The sequence below is a fragment of the Sus scrofa genome, chromosome 8 (genome assembly GCF_000003025.6).
Source record: "Sus scrofa isolate TJ Tabasco breed Duroc chromosome 8, Sscrofa11.1, whole genome shotgun sequence".
NCBI lineage: Eukaryota > Metazoa > Chordata > Mammalia > Artiodactyla > Suidae > Sus > Sus scrofa.
In genome coordinates, this window is record NC_010450.4 from 31,319,817 (window position 1) to 31,343,598 (window position 23,782).

Sequence of the window (23,782 nt, forward strand, 5' to 3'; positions counted from 1 at the left end):
TGGAGGCCTGAGGCTGACAGATGAGCCCGCAGGAGCTCCTCGTCCAGTGCGGGAGGGCAGCCCCGTTGAACTGGGTGGTCCCCACATTTCTCCCAAGTCTGAGAAAAAGAGGAAGCACGCCTTCCATCAGTGAGAAGGCAAATGATCATCCAATCTAGGGATGATGCTGATGGTAGGCACCATTAAACATTGAAGTGGCTACTGGATTTTTTTTTTTTTTCAAAAAGGACTTCCTTCCCTCATCTTCTCACCCAGGATTTTCCTGACCACCCTATTTACATATGCGCCCCACCCAAACTTTCCATCTCTCATTCCTACTTTATTTTCTTTTTTAATAATTAGCACTCCATAACATAACATATTACTAAAATCTCATGTCCATTGCTTTTCTTTCCAGTAGATGTAAATAATGTGATTTTTTGGAGGTGGTTATTATTCACTGCTGTCTCTCCAGCACCTAGCATGGAGCTCAATAAATATTATAGCCAGTGTTCAACGAATATTTGTTGAATGAGGAAGAAAAGGATCAATTCTCATCCATCTTATGATGTTTGTAGTGTGGCAAGCAGATGACTTCAGAAGGCATTTCTGGAGTCTGTGATCATGCATAAGGAATACATTACCATTCACAATCCAATTTAAAATTTTCCAGACCCTTTAAAACTGTTGAGGCAATAAAAACATGACATTAGAATCCTACACATGATGTGTAAGCTTGAATGATTTTATTTCAGCTAGAATTTGGCACTGGCAAAGCTTCTCAAATTCTGAAGTTCAGAAGTTGTTATTTAAAGAGGGGGGTGGAAGTAGAGGGAAAAAACCTCCAGAGGGAAAAAGTTCAAAACAGGAGTGGTAATTAATAGACATCCTGTATTGAGTGGCTACTATATTGCAAGGACCATGCAGCTGTTTTACAAAAGCCTTCCCAGATAGATACAATGATACCTCTTCCCCAGATGGGAAGATCAGAGCCTCATCCTTGCTAATAAGTGGACCTGGGATTCGAAGCTTGCTTTGTCTGAATCCAAATTCATAATTCTCCAAAATTTCCGACTGCGCTTGGGTACAGGCTTTAAACTGTTCCTTCCAGAACCGTGCAGGAGATCCGTTACTTTGAAACGATGGCAAGTCAGTACTCACTGGGCCCTGCCTTTTAACCGAAACGTCTGCAACCCCCGCTCTGAGGCTCTGAGCAGGTGCGCTGAGTTGCAGTTACCCTGCAATGTTTGTGCCCAAACCAGAGATCCCTATCAAGGCAACGAGTAAAATATGAGTGCCAGAAGAGGCAGCGATGGCCTTCTTCTTCTTTTTTAAACAAATCAGAATTTCTACATCAGAGAGGATCTTGTGCGCTGTGCAGAAGTCCTCTGGGAGTTGCTGCTGCTTGACCCAAGCACACTACTCTCCTATCGTGTCAAACTCCTCCTTGGGTTTGCTCTCAGAGCCTGAGGCACATTCTTTCACATTTTCTTCAATGATAGCCCATCTTTGTCCTTTCCCAGTGGATGTGATTTTTGGAGACAGCCTTTTGGAGCTAACATCTCGGGAATAAGGTGGGTGACAAAGCCAGATTATATTTTGAGTCAAAAACAAGTTGTGAACAGAATGCAGTGATGCTGGTGTGCTTTTGTAGTTTATTAACCTATCGTGGAAGGATAGTGTAAAAAGGTTCTAAATGTCTTTGCCTTATGTCTGCAGTGTTGGAAAAGCGCATCAACTAAGCAAGGACTGCTTTGAAGGTCATTTGACAACATTATTTCTGCTTTGACACTTAAAATAAAAGGTTTCACCCTCAATTTAGAGCCACAGCTTGAGTGATTAGCTGGGTGCCATTGTTTTCTGCAACAAGGCCCTGCATTGTTATAAATTATGGCTCCGCAGCAAAAAGGGCCAGTATGTAAATGTTTGCTGGATACACAGTTTATCATGGCAAACAAACCAGGATAAAAATGGCAGTTGAGACTCCTGAGAACCTGACATTCGCTGAAACAAAAAGCAATATATTATGTGACATTAAAACAGGTTGAAAATAGATGATGAGGATAACAGAGGGGGAAATGATGTTTTTATGGCTTTGGCTACAAGAGGGAAGCTAAAAGATGTTTGAAATGATATTCTCATCCGGTTAGGGAGGCTGTTGTTGATAATGAATTAAAATGCATAAGGAGGAAATCATTCACGCGTTTTCTAGCCTGTGGCATTGCAGGGATATTTTAATATTTAGACTTTTAAAGGGTATTTTGTGTGAATGTATTTTTACATGGAAAGTGATACATCAGAGTTAAGCTCTTTCTCTCATGAAGAGCTAACATTTTATAATCCCCGTCATAAAAATCTCTCAATCAGAAGGAATGCGTGTTTTGGTTTAACGAAGCTGTTTATCACTTGGTGGGGAGCTGGGTAAAAATAATTACAGTCTGACCAATGCCCTGGGTTTGAAACTCACAGCATTCAGACAAGGTTTTAGAACCCCTTTCCCATCTTCAGAACCCACCGAAATGTTTTATTAGGTGGCATATCGTGAAGGAGAATCTGTTTAAACGTTACCCACTAAATCTAAATCATTTCACTTAAAACCCTCACCATAAGAAGAAGGGGGAAGCATCTTATTAACCCCAAGTAAAAATAATTTAGTAAATGAGAGAGATCACAGGTCTCTAAGGTTTATTATTTATTACAATTGCCATTGTCATCAAGAGTTCTCTCTGGTATAACTGGCAGAGACCTTTGCAAAGGGCAAGGATACTACTTGTGAATGAGTTCAGCTGATGCAGCCTGGTAGATTATTTTAAAACCGTCCATAAGGTGTTCCTGTCGTGGCTCAGCGGTTAATGAATCTGACTAGCATCCATGAGGACGCAGGTTCAATCCCTAGCCTCGCTCAGTGGGCTAAGGATCTGGCGTTGCCATGAGCTCTGGTGTAGGTCGCAGACACGGCTTGGATCCTGCATTGCTGTGGCTGTGGTGTAGGCCGGCGGCTACAGATCCGATTTAACCCCTAGCCTAGGAACCTCGATATGCCATGAGTGTGGCCCTAAAAAGCAAAACAGCAACAATGACAAAAAACCCTCAATAAAAGACGTCTTCATTCTTATGAGACAGTTAAAGAGACAATGAACTCATCTGCCATATCAGGGGACATTTCAGATGAAGGTGTTTTTGAGAAACCAAGTCTTAACATTTGGGGGATTGTGTTTGCCCGGCCATCTCAGAGGAGGGGTGCTCAGGAGAGAAAACGGACCTGTGGTGGGGGCCCAGGCTGCCTTCCCTCCCCACAGCAGCCCAGCTCTCGCTTTGGGAGACAGCAGAGTGAAGAGCCAGGACCAATGGACCGGGGTGCATCCTTTTTCTGTTTTCATGACCCTTTAGATTCATGCAAATTGTTTAGTCAGCTGAGGGCTCCTTGGCTGAAATATGTATTTAAAGCAAAGCCAAGCCCTGCGCCTCAAGGACCTCTGAGCTGGCACGACAGGGCTGTTTGGTGAGTCCCTGGCAGTGTTACGGAAGGTGCCGTGGGGGTTGGTGGGAGGGCACTCGCCCAGCTCACATCGGGCATGGGTGGGCCACATGGAAAGCTTCCAGAACATGGCTTATAACAAGGAGCCAGATCTTACAGGGAACTCCATACCCATAGCTTCCTTCCTCCCATCACTCTGAATTCCCCAGGATTTCCCCCTTCTTCTGTCCCAAGGCTTGGCTGTATAGCATCAGACAGACACACCCAGCAGTTCTGCTCTGTGTGTGTGTGTGTGTGTGTGTGTGTGTGTGTGTGTGTAAGCATGTAGTATGTACATGTATTTTAGGTTATTTGTCTTCCTCTTCTCACCACCACCCCTGTCTGTGAAAAAAATGAGAGAAAAAGAGCCAAAAAGAGATTTCCGGGGAAGGAAGTTTAGATAGCTGTTCCCCAACCTCACCCCCCCACCTCCCCTGAAAATCCCCTCTTCGATTAAACTATGTGTGGAGATCAGAGGTACGTAAGAGATAATAGGAAAAACCATCACCATCAGAAGCAGGAGGAGGGCTCTGACTCTGCGAGAGCATCTAAAACTACAATGACACACACGGAGAGGGCAAGTCCATCAGAAGAGGCAGGGCGTCAGCGGGGAGCCAGGAGGGAAAGGGGTGTCTTGCAGCCAGAGAGCAATACCCCGTCCCAGCAGCATCCAGGGTAGGGTGGGAGGGCTGCCGAGGCTGACCCCCTCAACCCTGACCCCAGAGCACGTATGCCCTTTGGTGCAGAAAATGAATGAGGCACAAAGCCCTGAGCTTACAAATTGTGCCTGAGGTGCCTCATGCTCTGTTTCCCCAAGGGCAGGGTCTCACCTTCTCCTGGAGGTGGAGGGGGCTGCCCCTGGAGGCTGCTGTCCTTGCTGGACTTCTCTGCTTCCTCAAGGGACACTGGGACACTGAGGAAACCCCTGGATCTCTTGCTGGAGGTACAACCTATTTGCAACTCTTTGATGTCCCCCAGTCTATTAAAAGCTCGGAGGAGAAAAGGATTTTTATCCTGAGTTTTGGAAGCATTTCTGAAGTCTGTTTGCCTCTCTGCATGAAATGGGCGTCTCGGCCCTGGAGCAGCACACACTGTCCTCGCCACCTCCCCGCCCCCCAAACCGGGATTGCTTTTCGTCAACTCTTTCCTGAAATGAAATCAGCCCAGATGGAGGGAAAATGTAAGCAGCCATCTCGCCAGGCTTGTGCCTGGCTGTGTTTCGTCTGAGGACGGTGTGTCACTTCAGTTGCAATGTCCTCTGATGAGAATCCAGGCACCAAGCTTGTCTTTGGTCTCAGCGCTGGGCAGCCAGGAAGCCCTTGCCATCCTGAGCAGCGCCCAGCTCAGCTTTGTATGTGGTAGTGTTCGCTGCTTCACCACGGCTGCTTAAACACTGAGACCTACGTGCCATTTTCATTTTCTCTATCAACCTCGCCCCTGGTTTTAGCTGAATTTTTTGTCTTCATTTCTTTTGGCCTCATCTTTCCATTTCTTGCTTTTAATTTGCTTTCTCTTGCTAAGGTGTGTGTGTGTCTCTAAGCTGCTCTCTTTTTTTTATTGATCTTTTTTTGTATATAATGATTTTTTTTTTTTCCATTATAGCTGGTATGCTGCTCTAAGTCTTTTGATGACCCAAACTAGAGGTCAGTAAATAAAGTATCCACCAGCCATGTGTTCTGCTTACCTAATAACATCATAGTGGTGATCTGACTTTCCCAGGAGAGTTTTCTAAAAGGAGATCTCTATTTAACAGAGGGCTCAAGGATCTTACCTGCCAGACTGAGTTCTTACTGCTCATGAAACTCACTGACATCTGGGTTCATGGAAGAGTCTCTAAGGGACTTAGAAGTTGTGTGGCCATCTCTGAGAATGCTCGTTTTGCTCCATGTATTCCTGCTATTGTGACACACCAGACACATCACTCCTCTTTCACTCCCTTGAATATACCAAGCTCTTTCCCACCTCAGGGCCTTCTTCCTTCTACTCCCCTTAGGTTCCTTTTTTTATCATTAGATTGGTAGTGACACATTAGACTGGCAGGGAGATTTATATTGATGTCCTGGCCCCAGCTCAGACAAATTAAACTGGAATCTCTGGGGGTGGGGCCTAGGTATTGATATTTTTAAAAAGCTTCTCAGCCATGGCAGAGAGTCGTGACTTCGGGTCTCACCTTCAATGTCATTTGCACAAAGAGGCCCTCCTGGACCACCCCTAGGAAGTAGATATTGTCTTGCTCTTTAGCTCAGCTTCTTCTCTGTTCCTCTGCAATAGTTATTACAATTCGGAATTACCACTTTTTTTTTTTTTTTTTTGTCTTTTTGTCTTTTTGTCCTTCTAGGGCCGCACCCTTGGCATATGGAGGTTCCCAGGCTAGGAATCTAATCGGAGCTGTAGCCGCCAGCCTATGCCACAGCCACAGCAACACCAGATCTGAGCTGCACCTGCGACCTACACCACAGCTCACGGCAACGCCAGATCCTTAACCCGCTGAGCAAGGCCAGGGATTGAACCTGCAACCTCATGGTTCCTAGTCCAATTCTTTAATCACTGAGCCATGACAGGAACTCCCATGTAATTATCACATTTGTATGAATGTTTTTGTTTGTGTCCCCCACCCCACTAGAATGTAGGTCCTGTAACACAGGGAACATATCTGTCTCAGCCTTTGTGCTTCTCTTCAGTTCATAGTATCAGGCACATAACAACATTCTGAGTCTGCAATGGTGAGTGGCTGAGGGTGGCCCTCAGATGCTGCATGAGGGTCTGTGTGGCCTCCTGGAAGCCAGCCAAGTCTCCCTGGAATATTAGGAGAGCACAAGAGAATGCACATCCACATTCAATGGTTACCTTTTTTTTTTTTTTTTTTTTTTTTTTTTTAAATGGCTACATGCAGCATATGGGAGTTCCCAAGCCAGGGCTTGAATCCTCGCCACAGCTGCGGCAATGCCAGATCCTTTAATCACTGTTCTGGGCCAGGAATTAAACCTGTGCCTCCGCGGTGACCTGAGCTGCTGCAGTTGGATCCTTAATCCACTTCACCAAGGCAGGAACTCCTTCCATGGTTATCTTAACGGACAAAGGATTGTATACATTTACCTTTCTCTCGACTCTAGTGTGCCAGGATTTTTCGAGTGAGATTTGTAAATAGATCCCGACTCAGCATCTGCTTTATGTCTGTGTCTTTCCCCTTCACTTGATTTTGACCATCATGAGGGAGATGTTCCATCTCATTAACCTTTGGGTGTCCTCCCCTCCCCTGGCCCCCAGCACTGGGTCTTGCATATAGGAGGGGCTCTATAAATGTCTGTTGACTTGAGGGAAGTTGATTTTATCCTTATGGCACATAGGTATTTTGACCAGATTTTTTTTTTTTTTTTGAAAATGTATTTTCTATTTTTTTATTATTTATTTTTATTTTATTTTTCTATTACTCAATGAATTTTATTACAGTTATAGCTGTACAACGATCGTCACAACCCCATTTTGTAGCATTTCCATCCCCAACCCCCATCTTTTGGCTAGATTTTATCCTGGGTGTTAGCTCTTATGGTTATTCAGGAAGCACAAAAGGGGAATTGTGACCACATTGTGAAAGTTAGATTTGCTGGTGCTGGCGACTCGCTATAACCTAAATAGATGCAGCTGGTGTCTAGATGCACCGAAGGATAGAACGAGTAAATTTGTGTTTGGAGGCAAATAATGACACCCTAAGGAGTCTGAAAACAACTCAGAGTCGCATATTGCCCAGCACGGTCCGTGGAAGGATAAAGGCGTGGTGGAGCTGCTGGAGCTCTCGCGAGGGCTGAGCCTGAGGTTTCCCAAGGATTATTTAGTAGCTATTAATAAAAAAGTGAACCGCCCACCTGCCCTTTTTCCCTCCACAGCTGACCTGAGGCTCTAAGGGGTTTTTTCCTTAAATGAACCAGGCTTAAATGAACCAAGAGAAGTCTATGTTGTGGCCTTGAGCGCCCGCCACCACCCTCCGGTTTATTTTACTTCCTGAAGAAAGCATCGTGGTTTTCTGCTCTTCCTTTCCTGAGTTTTTACATTTAGATGATTTGCTGGTGAGAAAAGAGGGGAAGGGGAGAGGAGATGGTCCCAGGAGAGCTGATAAATTCAACACAAACCCAGCCATGCAGCAAAGGCCTTCATCTGTCTCTCATCTGGGGACGTTTTCATCTTGTCACGAAGAGAAACGCACGTGCACACACATCCACACACATCACGAAACCCACACAAATGAAACCCTCTCTTCGGAGAAGCCAGCTACAGGAAATTGGCTTATGCACAGGAACTTGCTAATCTCTTTTGTCACATTCGGATTGTTCCTGCTGCCACAGTCACTGCGCACACTAAACCTCAACCATCTGGGTTGGGTTCTCTACTAGCCTAACTCTTAAAATTTCAGGTCTCCCAACATGAAACAGTTACATGCTTGAGGAGGAAGGGAAGGTCGATCCTTCGGCTGCTGTTGTTGTTGCTTACCTGCACCGAACAAATTTGACTTCCGGAGTCCGTTATATTGAGGTCAAGAAATTTCTTCGGCGTTCGACAGCAGGTAAGACTTTTGCCCCTTTAAAAATATTTCTTTGGGGTCAAAAGAAATCTTTCTGATTTTATTTAGCTTTTGCTCTAGCTTTTACTCTAGGCTGATTCCACTGTTCTACCTGTTGGGAAGTGTGGAACCACGTTTGGTGGATACGGTGCGTTGCTCTGATCTCCAGCTGCCCTGACCCCATTCTTGTCCAAGTCTAACAAGACACATAGAGCGTTTGGGACATTAAACGTTGTAGTAGTTGGCTTCTTGGTTTTTCAGACATTTTCCTGGAGAATTCACAGGCTTATGATTGGCTATGACTGACTGAGAGCAAAGATTTCGGTGGTTTAAATATCACCCTCGGTGTGATAAAGTCTAAAGATCCTCTAAGTTGTGCAAATATGAGTTTTCACATTTCCTAATTCATAAAAGAAACAACCCAAACCCAAAGATGTCGATTTATAATCGTAGAGGGTTGGTTTCATCTAGTCACAAGGCTAAAGTCCTTTTTCTAAAAGAGGCATTTGATGTATAAATATATATATATATTTAAATTAAATCAAATCAAATTAAATTAAATTTAGTTTTTGAGGTGGTTTCATTTGGAGACCTGCTGCGAGGTACCATTTGGAAGGCTGGGTCGTATCTAAATAAAGTTTGGGAAATCACTGGTTTTGGGTTCTTGACTAAATTAAAGCTGCCATCGGAATAGTCAAGTAAATCAGTGGACGATAATCACTTTTTGATTCTAAGCTGGTGCTGAGGAGGGTATGAGAGATACGTAAAGCATTCTCTCTTTTGAAGGATCCGGTAGTCACGGCAAGAATGAAAATTCAGGAAGCAGAGCAAGATGAGAATTAAGGGAGGAAGGGGGGCGGCCACTGGCTGTAAGTGTTCTCAGGCTTCCGAGAATGAGATTTGAGGTTCAGGTGGAAAGACATGGGCTCTGGAAGGATAAGTGATTTGAGCAGATGGAGAAGGAGGAGGTTCATTCACGCTGGAAAGACTGTGTGGGCAAAGGCGCCAAAGGTCAGACCGACTAACACACGAGCAGCCCCGGGGGAGGAAATTGGCCCCAGAAGAAAAGAAAGGTTGTTTCACACGTCGGCAGGAAAGAAGCTGGGAAAATTAAGGGGTCGACAGGCTGCAGAGCACCTTGCAAGGCTGCTGAGAAGAGACACCCCTCGGGGGTTGGGGGTTGTCTGGCCTTCTTAGGCTGCCAGCTCCTCTTTCTCAGCTTTTGCAGCTCAAACAGCGTTCACGGGAGAGGCTGCCTGGGGATCCTTGCCTCTTCATACTTGGGGCTGCTTTGGGGCGTCTCCAGGTCTGTGGTCTTCCAGGTGCCCTCCCTCCATGGTCATTATAAATAATGAAATTATTATATATATATAATATATAATTTCATTATAAATAATGTCATTATAAATAATATCTCGTACATTATGTATGCAGAGAAAGGTTTGTGTGGCTTGGGGTACCTGTAAGACCTCCATTTCTGGTCCCAGCGTTTTAAGGAGGCCCTTCAATCATTCAGCAATTAAAGCCGCCTTCCTCTTGGGAAGCCAGGTTTTGACAGATGACAAGCATGTCTCCGTTCTTCAAAAGCCAGACCCCAAATCCCATGAGCTATAGGTTACTTCCTTTGTGTGTCTGAATGAGAGGATGTGGATCTGCTGCTCTTTTCCTAATGATGCAGACTGTTCCTGGACTGTGAAATAGCTGCATCCACATAATAACAAAAGTACAGTGTGGTGAAGAAGAACCCAGATTGCCTTGTGTTGAATCCTGTGCTGTTGCTTCTGATCTATGAGAACTTTGGATATTTTCCTTTACTTTTTCAATCCTCAGATTAAAAAAAAAAATCTGTAAAGTGGCTCTATTAATAACTGAAAACACCTGCTTCAGAGGGTTGTTGCAGGGATAAGTGAGATAAAAATATGTAAAGCATTTAGCCTTGGGCCTGGAATTCAGATAAACTTTCAGTAAATGTAACTACTACGGTTCTAATCAAGGCTGGACACTAAAATGAAGATAGTAGGATCCTGGGCACAGGAACAAGATATCTCTAAAGTAACTTTTTAAATGCCAGTATTCCTCTCCAAGGAAAGTGGAGTGATAAATAGAGACTGGGAATTAAGATTTTTTAAGCACCAAGAAGAGACTAGGCACAGGGTGAGATGTTTTATAGTGGTAATATATATGAGAAAAGGGAAATGAGATTAAAAGCTGATCTCTCATAAGCGTTTTCATAGCAAATTCTGAGACTAAGCTAACTCTCCGAGTGATGGCTGTTATTCATGGGCCTCTGTGCCTGATGCTCTCGGAATGCTTTGGGTGGAATTATAGAGTATGTGGAATTAGAGGCAAGAGGGCGACTCTTCTTCCTTGGCCAGTTTAAGTAAAATGCTCTATGACATATTTTAATTTTAGTGGCTAACAAGACACAGCTAAAAATCCACTTCTGTTTAGGAATTGGGACCATTTGACCAGAGTGCCCCAAGTGCTTATCTGGGTTCTGGATGCTTGGGTCTGGATGAAAGCCAAGATTAAAAATCATTCTGCTTTCCCATTCCACTCTCTAGATCAGAGATTCTTTGGGGCTAGTAAGTGATTTTTAAAAGTGCAATTATGGGGAGTTCCTGTTGTGGCACAGTGGTTAACGAATCTGACTAGGAACCATGAGGTTGCAGGCCTTGCTCAGTGGGTTAAGGATCCAGCGTTGCCAGGAGCTGTGGTGTAGTTCGCAGACGCAGCTCAGATGCAGCCTTGCTGTGGCTGTGGTGTAGGCCGGCAGCTACAGCTCCGACTGGACCCCTAGCCTGGGAATCTCCATATGCCTCGGGAGTGGCCCTAGAAATGGCAAAAGGACAAAAAAAATAAAAATAAAAAAAATTAAAAAAAAATAAAAGCACAATTATGTCCATCACACAGGGGACTCTCAGTTGTACGTGTAGGTTACTTTGGTCAAATCACAATATTATTTTTCTTTCTAGAGCCCCACTAAATCCTAAGGGAGAAATGTGGGGGCTTTGTGTATGGAAAGGGGGCGGGGACACAAGTCAGGATGGGATACCCAAGTGGAATGTGCTGGAAGGCAGCCTGACAGAAACCGAGTGCTGGGACAGGCAGTGAGAGCAAGGCGGTGACCGAGCTGAGAAGGGTGAATAGAAGGAGCTGGAAGGGGCCAGAATGAAGGCTCCTCCTCTGTGGCTCTTCAGTCATCCGGCTCCAACAGCTGCTTGAATGCCCTGAACCACTTCTTGCCACCTGGCCTAAGATGCATCATACTGTTCCCCAGATACGGTCCACTGTTCGGAGATGGTTTGATGTGTCTAGTTCTGGCCTGGAATCCCAGTTCCTCAGGCTGGCTGGCCATCAAAACCCTTTGGGCTGTTTTTCAAACATAGCAATTCTCAGGTATCCCACCTCAGCCCTGGAGGGTGTTCAGGAATCTGTGTGAGAAAAAAATATAATTTTTTTTTTCCCCCAGGTGACTTGGAGACAGTTGTCAGTCGATGAGCGTTTGGGAGCCATTCCTCCAGAACTCTCCTCCGAGGGCCCCAAGCACCGAGATGGTAAGTTGAGTAGGTGCTGAAATGAGGTGAAATGATTGTCCCTCTACTGTGAACAATCGTCACCCCAAAACATTTTCCTTTGTTTTGAAATGATCTCTTGGGAGAATTTCTGGGATGGGACCTGAGCCTGTTGAGCGTTTTTTGTCAACCCTATTTACATTTTCACATGCAAATGTAAGGCGCCACTGGAAACACTGAAGCGTTTAATGCAAAAAGAGCTTCTTCAAAAAAAACACACAACAGCCAAAATAGCCTCTTCAGTGTGGCACTCAGGGAAAGCCTAAGGAGGGGAATTCGTTTTTCAGAGGGGAATTCGTTTTCAGAGGAGAAAGTGCCCAATCACTCAGTTCTCCTTCCCAGTGAAACAGAAAACTAATGAATGACTCCTGGAAGAAACTTTCGAAGCCTTGTGGACAGGAGATTGCTTCTTAGAGCCTAAGTTAGAGTCTTCTTATCATTACCTTTTAGTTTCTTGTAAAACTGAAGTCAGCACTGACCTCTTCCCCATTTCGTAGAAAAGAAAACCAAGGACGTAGACCATGGTTGAGTAACATGCAGTATTATGGTTCTCATCACATCTGCCCTGAGAACTGCGTCTTGTCATCCAGCCAGTCACTGTTTGAGAAAATAAGTGATTGAGTAGTTTTATAAGTGACCCAGGGAAAAACACGAGTAAAAGGAATGCACGAAGAGAGTATTGTCTGAAGTGGGGGAGGGTGGGCAGAATTAATTGACCCAGATAGACCTCTTGCTCTATCTTTGTGTAATATGTTCTATTCATTATGCGTTATCATAATCTGCTAACCTAAAAGCAGGGTTATTGTTTGTGGCACAGATGGAATAAGGTGAATTTTCAGTAGCTGCAGTGGGTAAAAAAAAAAAAAAAAAAAAAAGGACGTGCTTTTCCAAAACATCAAGGGAAATATATGCAGTGGTATATGGGAGTCTGCTTGTACTTGCTTGCAATAGCTGAATGGAATAGTTCCAGAAATTTCGCAAGTCGGTTGTTAAACAGTCACGATTAAAAATGAAATTTCGTAAATCATGGTTAAATACATTTTATTAAAAACAAAGGTAATACTCAAAACTCATTAATCCCTAATTATTTACCATTTTACTCTTCTCTATGCTCTTAAAGTTCTTTACTCCAGTTTCTCTATGTGTCAGAAATATTGCATAATGCATGCTAGTAAATATTTCTTTCCAACTCTGCATTTGGAGATGTCACGTTTGTAACTTAAAACTGGCCATCAGAGGCCAGTATTAGGAGTATTTCTTTCCACTTTTTTTTTTTTTTTTTTTTTTGAGGAAAGCCTGTTAAATAAATCTTTACCAGTGTCCCAGCGAGGAAATATGTAAAACACAGTCATGACCACCTGACAATATGTATCAAGAGCCATTAAAATGCTCATACATTTTGATCCATTAATTCTACCTCTGGGAATTTACCCTAAATAATTCGAAGAAGGAAAAAATAATGCATACGAACATGTTCACTGTAGTCTTCTTATAAGAGAAAAATCTGAAAATAACCTCAATATTCAGCAAAAGTGATCTGGCAGCACTAACACCACGGAATATTTTATAGACATTAAAGGTCATAGTTACGGTAGCTATGAAAACATATGGTAGTTAATTATGGTGTTAAATTAGAAAATCAGGATTAAAAATTTACTTACATTCTGGTTTGGTATGAATGAGGATTAAATGTGAGTGTAAAAAAAATGAAAGCCTTTGGTGTGTTAGAAATGGTGAAATAGTAGAATTTTGTTTTTTACTTCATGTATTGTAGTAGTGGTGTGTGTGTATTTAAAAATGTGGAGAAAGTCTGTGAGTAAGTGGTCTTAGGTAGTTCTGATATTTAAGGGGAAGGCTGTGGACCAGGTGGGCTTGCTTTTAACTTGCAAATAGGTACTGTGAATCCCCAGGCAGGGTACTGTAGAGGAATGGAGGATCCAGACTATGTGGAGTGGGGGATGCCAAGGAGGTTAGTTAGGGTGGCTCAGGAAGAAAGACATGACTGGCTGAGTAAGGCCGACTTGCTAATGTAGACAGCGGAGTCTGAGAATGAGGCCAGAGAAAAGCTACCACCAAAAGCCTGAGAGAGGAAAGAACATTTCTTCGTAAGAGGCAGGGAGATGCTGATCTCAGAGGTGAACAAGATGGATGTGAAAACAGTGCAGTTTGGATCTCAAAACAAGAGGGCTCAAACCAGAGAGAAAATGGTTCTTCTTAATCATGGATGCTTCGGAGTTCCCTTTGTGGCTCAGCGGTTAACAGACCCGACTAGGATCCACGAGGATATGGGTTCAATGCCTGGCCTCTGCTCAGTGGGTTAAGGATCTGGTGTTGCCATGAGCCTTGGTGTAAGTCGCAGACACGGCTTGGATCCTGAACTGCTGTGGCTGTGGAGTAGGCCAGCAGCTGTAGTTTCCCAGCCTGGGAACTTCCATATGCCATGGGTGTGGGCCTAAAAAGCAAAAAAAAAAGAAAAAAGAAAGGAAAAGAAAAGAAATCGTGGATACTTGAATTTCAGCATGTTTTAGAGTCGCCTGGATGGATGGGGGAACGTGTTAACAAAAACAGCTTCCTAGGTTCCAGGTCCATGGCTTCTGATCCAGTTGGTCTTGGGGTTGGCAGGAATATGCATTTTTTAAAACAAGTCCCCCCACCTCATGAATACACAAATGGTCTGCAGATCATACTTTGAGAAATGCCAATAGACTAAAGGTAATAGTTTCGGTTGGCCCAGGGAATGTGTGTGTGTGTGTGTGTGTGTGTGTGGTGTGTGTGTGTGTGTGTGTGTGTGTGTGTGTGTGTGTTGGAGGGTGAGCCTGTTAGCTTGAGGCTTAAGATCCAAGAGCTTATGGTATAAGAGACATGTGACAACAGAGAAAGCCCAGAAGGGACAAATTACTGTGTTAGATCTATAGAAACAAACTAAAAACAGGAGGCTGTACTTCAGATACTCCTTAAATGGGACCATAGTTTGTGCCACAAAATTCCCTTCCACAGTTAAGTAACTTCTGTCAGGAATTCAGACCAACTGAAAGTAGGGGAACTGTGAACTGTGAACAGGGGAACTATAAAGGGGAAGCACAGAGAAAAATAGTCAGCAGGAAAGTCTGGGACCCATGAGTGCTCTTTTTCAAATCATTGGGAGGTGGTAATCAAGAATAAACCCGAGGAGTTCCTGTGGTGGCTCAGTGGAAACGAATCTGACTAGCATCCATGAGGATGCAGGTTCAATCCCTGGCCTTGCTCAGCAGATTAGGGATCCAGCGTTGCCGTGAGCTGTGGTGTAGGTTGAAGATGTGGCACGGATCCCGTGTTGCTGTGGTTGTGGTATAGGCCAGAGGCCACAGCTCTGATTAGATCCCTAGCCTGGGAACCTCCACATGCTGTGGGTTGGGCCCTAAAAAGACAAAAAAAAAAAAAAAAAAAAAAAAGAATAAACCTGAGCAGGAGTTCCCCTGTGGCTCAGCAGTTTAAGGATCGGCATTGTCACTTCTATGGTTTGATCCCTGGCTGGGGAACTTTTGCATGCCACAGGCATGACTAAAAACAAACAAACAAACAAACAGTGAGTGTTAAAAAAATAATAAACCTGAGTAGTGATGCCAAGTTAGGAGTTTGAGAGAAAAATTAGAAATGTTAGTTTAGAGAGCTATAGCCAGATACTGAAAGATATTAGAACAACTGAAAATTTGGTAAGGACTGACAAAATGTGTTTCAGGTAATGAACAGGACCAGAGTCTAATAACTCACAAAGTTCGCTAAGTTTTCTGTTAGAACACGAAATTTCTTTCCAGAATTATCCTTCTTTTGGTCAAAGATAATTAAGGTAGAATTATTCATGATTTCAAAACAAAAATATAAGCTCAGTAGAATACGCAGTGCTGTGTTCAGAAAGCCTTTGGGCCTTAGCATATGATAATGTCACATTAAAGGAAGAAAGAAGGTCTGATGTTTGGTGAGATGTAGTCCTTTACACAGAGTCCATATACATATTGCTCAATGCAGTAATAACCGTCAGACATGTGCTGTAACAGCAATGTGGGTATCACAAATAAACATATTGAAGTAAACAACAGAGCGCTATCGGGAGCCATGGTACTAAGGTTATCTTCTTCACCTGGCTTTAGAACTTCGGTGAGACTAATAAGCTCTCAAATTGCCTTTAATATCTTGGGTTCCTCCAACTTTACATAGAAGGTTCTTTAACTTTAAAAAAGATTTCATCCTCCCTCTCATCAGGACACTAGTGTCATGGGATGTAACATAATAAAGCAAGGACAAATAAACAACCTTTCTAAGCGTCGGAGGCACAACTCAGGGGCTGTTGGATGTGCAAGGGTTTCGCACCTGAGGTCAGACCTTCTTCCTCAAGCACCTGCTGACTGTCCTATTCCCCACGGATCAGGGTTTTCCCTGGACCAGTTGGCTTACACTTTAGAGCGATGTTTCCTAATCACTTTTTTGGTCCTTTGAGAATCTGATGAGAACCAAAGATCTTCTCCTTGAGAAAAAGCACGTGCATTTGCCATAGACTTTTGGGAGATTTATGGATACTCTAGAGCACATCCACGGAACTCAGTGGTCCAGAGGCCTTGTGTTAAGAAATTCTGCCTCAGAGGTAATATGTATATGGACTCTGTAAAGGACTACATCTCACCAAACATTAGACCTTCTTTCCTCCTTTAATGTGACATTATCATATGCTAAGGCCCAAAGGCTTTCTGAAGACAGCACTGTGTATTCTCCTGAGCTTATATATTTTGTTTTGTTGTCCCACAAGCATAGGACACCTTGTGGAGGTGGAGAAAATTCTGGTTATTGCTGATGTAGATTTAACTGCTAGAGAGAAATGTTGACTCTCGAGTTGGTTAAAATGAGGACAAGATGCCAGGTGTATGCGCAGTTTTATGGCACTGGATCCTTAAGTTGCTTAAACATACAGGGCTGGAACTGATTCTTTTCAGAGTATATATGACTGGAGTTGCCATTGTGGTACAAGTGGATTGGCAGTGTCTCTGGTCACAGGTTCTATCCCCCATCTGACACAGTGGGTTAAGGATCCAGCATTGCCAAGGGTAGCTTGGATCTGATCCCTGGCCTGGGAACTCCAAGCGCCTTGGGGCAGCAAAAAAACGAAAATGAAAACAAACCAACCAACCAAAAACCCCAAAACAAAAAGCAGAACAAAACAAAACAAAAACCCCCAGAGTATATATGACCAATGTTCTAAGTCCTTGATTCTGAATTCAGAATTACATGAAGCCAGGATCAGTTCCCCTCTGGGCAAAGAGTCTCTAAGATTCTACTTTAATGTCTTATTTACTGTCATGTGGTGCCTAGTTGGCACAAGAAATGCAGACAGGTTGTAAATACCAGTGGGGCCAACTCCTGAGTGTAGTGAGTGGACTTGCTACTGGCTACCCAGCCGGGCTGCTTTGAGAGGCCACAGGCATAGCTGGTGTGTGATGTGCTTGCTTCTGGGTGTAAAATGTTGGTTTTCCTCTCTGAAGCTGAACATCTGTTTGGGTCCTGATGACTTTGGAGATAGTCCTTTTCCTGTGTAGTGTTTAGACCACGGAAGGCCTGTTGGCCTTCTTCCGCTCGTGGGTACTTGACTTGCAATTTTGGGAACTGGCTGTTTTTGATGGAAAGTTCATGCCTTTGTTAATCTTCTGTCCAACTGGATGGTGATGGGGGCTTAGGCAGGGTATAGAGATTCACTCCAAACTGTCTGTTTGAATTAGCCAACTGTGTTGAAAGTGATAAAACCATATTATCATGTCATGTTAATAGGGTGGGGTGAGATCCAGAACGGGGAGAGGAAATACATCTTGAACCCTCCAGAGAAAAAGTATGAACAACTGGCTAAAAAACTGTGAAATATTCCTACTAGTGTAGCACAGGCAATTATATTCAATCTCTTGGCATAGAACATGATGGAATATAAGAAAAAGAATATGTATATGTATGACTAGGTCACTTTGCTATACAGCAGAAATTAACACAACATTGTAAATCAACTACAGTAAAATTTTTCTTAAATTGTGAAATATGCGTCAGGCACAGTGTAAGGATTATACATCTTTCTTTGAGGTAGAAAAGGAAAATCTATAACACATATATTCAAGGCTACCTCACCTTTGACAACCATTTGTGTTATTGTACACCCATGACTAGGTCTCTTGTCAATTTCGATTGAATGTGTTTTTCAAAGTATTCAGTGTATTTTAATTTAACACATCAAAGGCATTTAAATAATAATACTGCATCATGGAATCCTCGGTTACAGCCCATACAGCAGAAGGACCCATGTTCACCAAAGGACAGTGGCAAACCCTTCACCCCTCTTTTCTCCTGGAGGTTGATTCCTCTGCTTCAGCCTTGTACCCAGCAGCCTAGTTGCTGATGTGGGGAACCGACTGGTGTGTCTCTCTTCCTTGATGCTTTCCTTCTTTCAGAGGACTTTCTCGTGGGCAGGATCCCTACTTTTCCTTTGCTTCCCCCAGTGCTATTCCAGCTGTCGCCTTATCAAGCACTTCTTTTTTTTTTTTTTTTTTTTTTTTTTGTCTTTTTCTAGGGCCACACCTGCGGCATATGGAGGTTCCTGGGCTAGGGGTCCAATTTGAGCCGTTGCTACCGGTCTATGCCAGAGCCACAGCAATGCCACATCTGAGCCTCATCTTCGACCTACACCACAGCTTACGGAAACGCCAGATCCTTAACCCACTGAGCAAGGCCAGGAATTGAACCTGCAACCTCATTGTTCTTAGTTGGATTCGTTAACCACTGAGCCATGACGGGAACTCCATCAAGCCCTTCTTTTTTAAGCGCTGCAGCCGTGGCATATGGAAGTTCCCAGGCTAGGGGTCAAATCGTTGCTGCAGCCACAGCAACGTCAGATCCGAGCCACATCTATGACCTCCACCGCAGCTTTCGGAGACGCTGGATCCTTCACCCACTGAGCGAGGCTGGGGTTTGAACTTGCATATCCTCACAGACACTAGTCCTATTCTTAACCTGCTGAGCCACAATGGGAACACCTCCAGCTCTTCTTAATACACATATCTTATCATGAGCCATTTTCTTAATTGCCACCAAAAATCCTGCCTGTTTTTGTTCCAATCTTGGGCTGAAATAAGCTCAACCACGACTGAGTGGTGTAAGGCTGCCTGTGATTATTTCCTCTAACAGGGAAAAGGGAAGCCATATATTTGGATTCACATTTAAATGTCCTCAAAAACCCTTAAAGGGTCTAGAAATCCCCTTGGGTATTATACTTTTGGGGGCTAAAATCTGATTTTCTTCAAGCTCTTATAACTTTGGGCAGTAACTTGTCTTCATTTATGTCAGTGTTTCTCTCTCTCTTCCTCTGGCTGTGATGAGGCTGTAGAAGAGGGTGTTGGACGTACATACAGGAAATGGGAGGGGAAAAGGCAGAAAAAACCTTACATGTTGACAGTACCACAATTTCCTATATTTACTAAAATGATATTGTCACTATATTCTCGTACACAGAATAGCTGATGATATCATAGAAATATCTGTAATGATTTTGACTTTAAAAATGTAGTAGTCATACATGCTTATTGTAACAAATGTCGCATATGCCTTTTAACCTAAAGAGGTGTGTATAATTTTATTTATGAGTATTTAAGTTTTTATGTATTGAATACACCATCATGCTAGTGCTTTCCCTCCAAAATGTGCAGAATCTATAGAAAGAAGCTTAAAGTAAACATTGCTTCTTTCTATAATAGAAATATAGCTGATGCTTAAATGGATCGTTTGAATTAATGAAGGGCAGCAAGCAACTATGATATCTTTTCTGAGTCCCACAGCTGTCTTTTCTTCCTCTACATCTCAGGAAAAGTGACTTTTATGGCCATGTCTCCATTAAATTCTAGAGCCATGAAAATACACAGACAGTTTTGACATGGTAGCAGGGAAGTTCTATGTAAAATTGGGACCAAAATTTCAAAACTCAAACCGATAGTTGTGGATTTCCCCAAGAGTTACCCATTTGACATGTCATTCAGGAAAGACCCCACAGACACCGCTATGGAAGGAAAAACAAAAGTTTCTCTTCCAACAGGCCTAGACTCTTGTGGCTTTCAGTTTAGAAACTAGATTGTGCAATGAAAAAAATTCACCAGCATTCGCAGCTTACGCGCATTTTCAAATTTTTTTCGACCTGTGACCAGTCAACCTTATGAAGTTATGTTATCTTAAAGTTCCTCAGATTTATTTAGAAGGTTGAGATGATCATACTTTAACATTTGTCCTACATGTATTCCTGCTACTTGGAGTTTAAATGTTAGTGCTCCTTCCTTTATATATAGTTGGTCATGACTAATCTTATTTCTCAACAGGTATGTAGCTCATTATTTTATCTACCAATTATAATTACTTTTTTTTCTGCTACCTTTGAGAGTGTTCAACTCTTCTTGAATACTAGACCTTTAACAAGTTCATTATTAGAATAAACGTAGGATAAATAACAAATTCCCTTGCCTTCATGTCTTTTAGAGTTTGATCAAGAACTTGTAAATTATTATCAAGTTTTCGTTTCTTGTAAAATATTGGCCAAAGTACAGTTTATAAACAAAATCACCAGTCAGGAAAAAAAGGGGTCTGATGATCCCTTCTTCTCATCGCTCCATATGCGAGTAGCTGAGCAGTATGAATGAATAACCTTTAAATGTCCATATCCTGTGTCTAGTTATAACTATTCCTAAAAATACACTGTTTTATTATAAAAGGAAAACTTTTCATCAGAGTGATTTTTTAATAATAGAAAAATCTAAAAATCATCTAAAATGTCCAACAAAGGAGTTCCCGTCATAGCACAGTGGAAACGAATCTGACTAGGAACCATGAGGTTGCCGGTTCGATCCCTGGCCTTGCCAGTGGGTTAAGGATCTGGTGTTGCTGTGAGCTGTGGTGTATAGGTCGCAGACTCGGTTGGGATCTTTCGTTGCTGTGGCCGTGAGGTAGGCAGGCAGCTGTAGCTCCGATTCAACGCCTAGCCTGGGATTGAATATGCCGTGGGTGTGGCCCTAAAAAAGCCAAAAAAAAAAAAAAAAGTCCAACAGAAAGGTATGATTAATAAATTGTATTTCAGCCTATTAAGTATTCATTAAGATAATTTCTAGATGATGTTTAATAAGTGAGAAAAATCAGAGGACAAAATTATTTGTTTTTATTTTAAAAGGCCTATATGTTTTTTTACACATGAATTCAGAATATAAGGGTAGATAAACCAATATATTAAAAGTTATCATCTAGTGTATGATAAGATTACATATGATTTTTAAAATAATTTTTATTTTTCCTGTATTTTCTGTGGTTTGCATGTATTATTTTTATAATAAAAAAGTCAAAAGTCCTTGTTAAAAGAAAGTCAATTTGTGGTGTGAGGTTAATGCAACTAGTACAATGATGTTGATATGATCATTATTTTGGCATTTTGAATAAAATGTAATGCTTGTAAGCCCAAGCCTATAATTAAATTTTATATTTTAAGATTTAGAGGATCTTTAGATTTAAAGGGATCTTGAGTTTCTTTTATCTTGAACTTTGATAAGCTGTAGAAAATCACTTTTAATGAGAAACACTAGAGTTACTAATAGGCGTGTGTGTAGTTTATGTTTTTAAAATAAGAGAGAATTAGCTTTAGCTAGTATCAGAATTTAGGTAAAATATAAAATATTCAAATGATGAATATAGATGATCATCTAAAATTCTTAACATGTGGAAAGATTCCCAAAGGGATCCTTTAAGAAGCACATATTCCATATGCATCTTTAATGTTTAACTTAGAAATGATTGACTTTCAAATATTTTGAAAGCTGCTAGGCAAATCATAATGTATTCATTTTGGCATAAAGTAGGGAAATTCTCTTGTAGCCTTTTATGGCTGTTTTTCTATATGCTAAAGTTTGTTAGTTTCAAATGCCAAATATTAGTTGGAATACATTAGTTGAATTATTTGAAAAGTTGATTAATTTAGTGAAGGAGAACATTTTCCTTTTCTTTTTTTTTTTTTTTTCTTTTTTCCTTTTTTTTTTTTTTTTAGGCCAACTCCCACGGCATATGGAAGTTCCCAGGCTAGGGTACTTTAGCTAGAAGTTGAAGCTGCCAGCCTACACCAGAGCCACAGCAACGCAGGATCCAAGCTGTGTCTGTGACTTACACCACAGCTCATGGCAACGCCGGATCCTTAACCCACTGAGCTAGGCCAGGGATCAAACCCATATCCTCATGGATACTAGTCGGGTTCATTTCTGCAGGGCTACAGTGGGAACTCCCATTTTCCTTTTATAACGAGTGAAATCTCCTTTTTGATTGTATAACACCTGAGATCAAATTTTGGTTTGTTTTTGTTTGTGCTTCTCTCTGGGCTTTGATTTAACGATAATTCATGATCTGTCAGATAAGCTGTTGTTCATGAGAAAGACAACGGATCAGTTAGCAATGCTTTCAGCTCCAAGGTATACAAAACCTAGCAGGAACTCATAAAAAGAATCCAGATTCTTTTCTCCCACACAAGGAGTCTGGAGGCCTTCGTTCCTGCCACTGGTTCCGTGGCTCAGTGATCCTGCCCCTGCAGTTCCTATGACCTTCCTCATGGTGGCAAGAAGGCTGCTGTGGCTTTGAGCCTTGCGCTTCCCTCGAGAAGCGTGGCGCTGGGTGGGGGTGGAAGGGAGGCCGCTGACCTGGCCGTGGCTGTGGCTTTTTCTAGGAAAACAAGAATTTTCCCAGAGACCTCCTATACAGATAGCAACTTCTGTGCCTTTGCTAGAACTGGGTTGCATGGCCGGCCAAGCTGTGAGAAAGGTAAGGAATCATTATAACTGCCTTGGACCACCTCTTCCCAACAGAGAGGGAGAGGGAGGAAAGTGGTAAATGGGCTGAGGGTAGGGATGGGGTGAGGGCGGATGTGGGAGAATAGTGTTTAATAGTGGGGAGGAGAGGCAGAAAAAAGATCTTGCTGATGCATAAAGAACAGGTATACATACAATCCATCAACAGATGTGTATTCAACTTTCCTGGGTGGAGTGATTAGGAAAAAAGTGTCGAAAAGTGCTCTGAGGAGTTCCCTTCCTGGCTCAGTGGTAATGAACCTGATTAGTATCCATGAGGACGCAAGTTCGATCCCTGGCCTCACTCACTCAGTGGGTTAAGGATCCTGCAATGCCGTGAGCCTTGGTGTAGTCCCAGATGAGGCTTGGATCTGTGGCTGTGGTGAAGGCCGGCAGCTACAGCTCTGATTAGATCCCTAGCCTGGGAACTTCCCTGTGCCTTGGGTACAGCCCTAAAAAGATGGGGGGAAAAATGCTCTGAGGAGGATGATAATGAAAAAAAGCGTTGAGAAAGAGTGGCTTAGGCCAAGTATGATGCATTGCCTGAGGCTTTGCACACTGTCTTCTGAGCAAAATTGGATTCTATTATTAATGACCAAAAAAGAGGCTCGGATATTGAGTAGAAAATTAACAGATATCATAAATTAAATTAAGGAGCCAATGACATTGACAAGTGTGCCTAATTTGGAGTTCCCTTCATGGCTTGGTTGGGGAACCTGACTAGGATCCATGAGGACGTGGGCTTGCTCCCTGGCCTCGCTCAGTGGGTTAAGGATCCGGCATTGCTATGAGCTGTGGTGTAGGCTGGCAGCTGCAGCTCCAATTTGACCCCTAGCCTGGGGAACTTCCATATGGTGCAGGGGTGGCCATAAAACGCAGAAAAAAATTTTAAAAATAATTAAAAAGCTGTACCTAATTTGCTTGTTTGTCCTGACTCAAGCGTCTGTATCTTGGCTCTGCAATCAGCTAAATTCCAGGAGATCGGGAAATCTTCCACCGTGTCCAGTGCAGTGCCGTGCATCTGGGAAGCAATCATAAAAGCTAACTAAATAGTGAATACAATGGATAAATATCAATAGATAAAATGAGAACCAGTAAGTGGTGGGACGCTTTGCTCTCTTTGCAGTTCCAAAGCCCCCTGCACAGTATTTGTGTTTTAACATTTATGTTAAAATGGAGATTCACTCACAAGAGACTAATCTTAAGGCCTGATTTAGGAGCTAGAAACTGCTCACTAGCTATGTTCTGCCTTCCATTTCCTGACCCTCTCTGCAGGAGGGTATTTTAGGCATGG

General features: G+C 42.7%; 1 protein-coding gene across 10 annotated transcripts in view; it reads left to right on the top strand.

Annotated features, from left to right (window-relative positions):
* Nucleotides 1,189-23,782, top strand: part of RHOH (ras homolog family member H) — a 51,362-nt gene continuing 28,768 nt past the window's right edge. The window contains exons 1-5 of one of the 10 annotated variants that reach the window (XM_021100346.1): nucleotides 1,230-1,553; nucleotides 4,475-4,676; nucleotides 5,099-5,139; nucleotides 7,905-8,054; nucleotides 11,524-11,608. The gene's annotated coding sequence lies outside the window, so the exon portion shown is untranslated. 10 annotated transcript variants of the gene reach the window in all.